The sequence below is a fragment of the Amblyomma americanum genome, chromosome 8 (genome assembly GCF_052857255.1).
Source record: "Amblyomma americanum isolate KBUSLIRL-KWMA chromosome 8, ASM5285725v1, whole genome shotgun sequence".
NCBI lineage: Eukaryota > Metazoa > Arthropoda > Arachnida > Ixodida > Ixodidae > Amblyomma > Amblyomma americanum.
Window position 1 is genome coordinate 7,362,426 of NC_135504.1, and position 2,638 is coordinate 7,365,063.

Below are 2,638 nucleotides of genomic sequence, written 5' to 3' on the forward strand. Positions count from 1 at the left end.
CATTACTGTTAGCCACATTGCCATTGAATGCCCTGCGGACTCTCTCCCGCGGGGCCCGGGGCTCCTGACCACTTGGGAGGAATGGGGGAACCGCGGTCAGGCACAAGGTCGCCACTGACCGGGCCGGGCCACCCAAGTCATGGAACTCCATGAACACATGAACGTATAGTGCAGCGCTTTGTACGGGGACCCGACAATACACATGCTCTATAGTCTCTTCGTCATTAAAGTTTTCTCTCTCTCTCCCTGCTCGTGGCTCTGAAAACGAAACGAGCGAAACAGAACACGGACAGGGTTCTGTGCAGTCTACCGCCGCAGCTGAGTACGGCTGTAGTGCCTATTCTAGGCACTATAGTACGGGAAAGGAACGCGACGAAAACGTGGAGCTATTCTAGCCACCATAGTGGAGCAGTGACACCATGTACCTAACGAAACTGAATACTTACATCCGGCATCTTTTGTGAACAAACGTGGACTCCCCCCGGGGGAACCGTGGGTGGGACATTGGGTCGCCCCCGCCTCGTCGCATCGGAAACTTCCGCCCTCCGCACGATCCCCAGTTTGCTGCATGCCACGTGCTGCAAGCGTCCTGCGCCGCTTTCTTGGCCCACCCGAAGCAACAAAGGCTCGGACCCGCCGCGGTGGCTCAGTGGTTAGAGCGCTCGGCTACTGATCCGGATTTCCCGGGTTCGAACCCAACCGCGGTGGGGTGCGTTTCGATGGAGGCAAAAACGCTAAGGCGCCCGTGTGCTGTCCGCTGTCAGTGCATGTTAAAGATCCCCAGGTGATCGAAATTATTCGGAGAACTCCACTACGCACCTCTTTCTTCCTCACTTCTTTCAGTCTCCTTTTCCCTTCACCTTACGGCGCGGTTCAGCTGTCAGCCGATATGCGACACAGATACAACACCATTTCCTTTCCCGAAATAATAATAATATTAGGTTTTTTTGGGGGGGAAAGGAAATGGCGCAGTATCTGTCTCATATATCGTTGGACACCTGAACCGCACCGTAAGGGAAGGGATAAAGGAAGGAGTGAAAGAAGAAAGGAAGTGAGAGGTGCCGTAGTGGAGGGCTCCGGAATAATTTCGACCACCTGGGGATCTTTGACGTGCACTGACATCACACAGCACACGGGCGCCATAGCGTTTTGCCTCTATAAAAACGCAGCGAATTTTCATTTTCCTTGCCAACACCATACCCACACACTACACTTCGGACGTGACAAAGGACTGGTGTTGCCATCTAGCGGAAAAACTAGAAGATAGTAACTTCTTTTCTTGACCTCCAGATGGCGACAGCAGCCCTGAGCCATACCGCAATGCATACCCTAGCAGCCCTAGCTACAAAATAAAGCTGAATTAATCGAAAGCACTGCGCAACAGAACGACGAGGGCTACGCAGGAGAAGTTCGGCTAGTTGGTTCATTATACATTAGAAGAAAGAATTGCGCGAACGAGACAGGGAGGTCGAAGAGGCAAAGCCCCGCACAAATGGGTTTGTGTGCGTCTTTGCCTCTTCGGCGTCCGTGTCTCGATATCGGAATTCTTCACAGTGCGACAAAACCAGCGACTCCTGCTATGCGCTAGTGAATTGATGCTCAACTAAAACAAGACAGAGAGTGAAAACGAGCTCTACGACTTCTCTATCTCCTCCTCCGCCAAAAAGCGACAGCTGAGAGCACGACTACTCATCCCCAGAAACCTCCCACATCCACTCTCACATGTCACATAATCACGCGCAGGATCCACTCTTGATAACGCTAGCTGACTGCAAAACACTGGAGAACACCTAACCCGTTTCTGTTTTTAAAGTCTCTACAAGGGTAGACTAATGTGCATGGCTTTGATAGTGCCAGGGACAACGGCGAACGTCGTGTGTGTGCAGTTGTCTGTCCGGCTTCTACCTTCCCGAGAAACTTCGATCTTTTTGTCAGGCATGGCACTGAGATGAAGAAGCTCTTTGGCGTGAAGAAAACGCCGCACGCGCGAATGTGGCAACACATCAAAAAAAGGAGCCCGAAGTGGCACGCTCGTATATTCGTGTATCCTTGCTAAGCTTAGGAGCTACGGAGTTTTTTTTATTGCATTTTATTTCTGCGGTATAGTTCAGCATAGTCTCGACACCGTGAATCGCAAATTGAGAGAGAAAAAAAAAAAGGTGCCTTTCGGTGTGCCACCCGTCATGCACACCTGCCGATGAGTGGGAGCCAGCCGCACGCGGCAGTGAGCAAATACCGCTGCGCAATGCTCCAGATCCTCCGGAGAGTTCGAGTGTACGTGCTACGGCACATCTGTACTACTCTTCGTCATCTTAGTTTTTCTGCGAAAGACGCATTCGCATTCCTTAAGTTTGTCTGCACGAAGCAAGCCGAGTTCATTCCGACTGCGGGTTCCACCGCTTCTAGTCGTTTCTTGCCCACAATCGACGGGACTTTGGCGGCACAGGCTACCTTTCCCATGCGGTGCACCCCTGAAAAGCCGAGCGCTATGGCCGGGGGACCGCTTGTTCCCATTGGTTTGACCGGCTGGGTGGACCGGCAGCCGCGGGGATCGAACCCCCGACCTACCGAAGCCGAAGCGAGCGCTCAAACACAAGGCCACGGCTACGGTAACGACGCACGAGCCTCCATGCGCCTT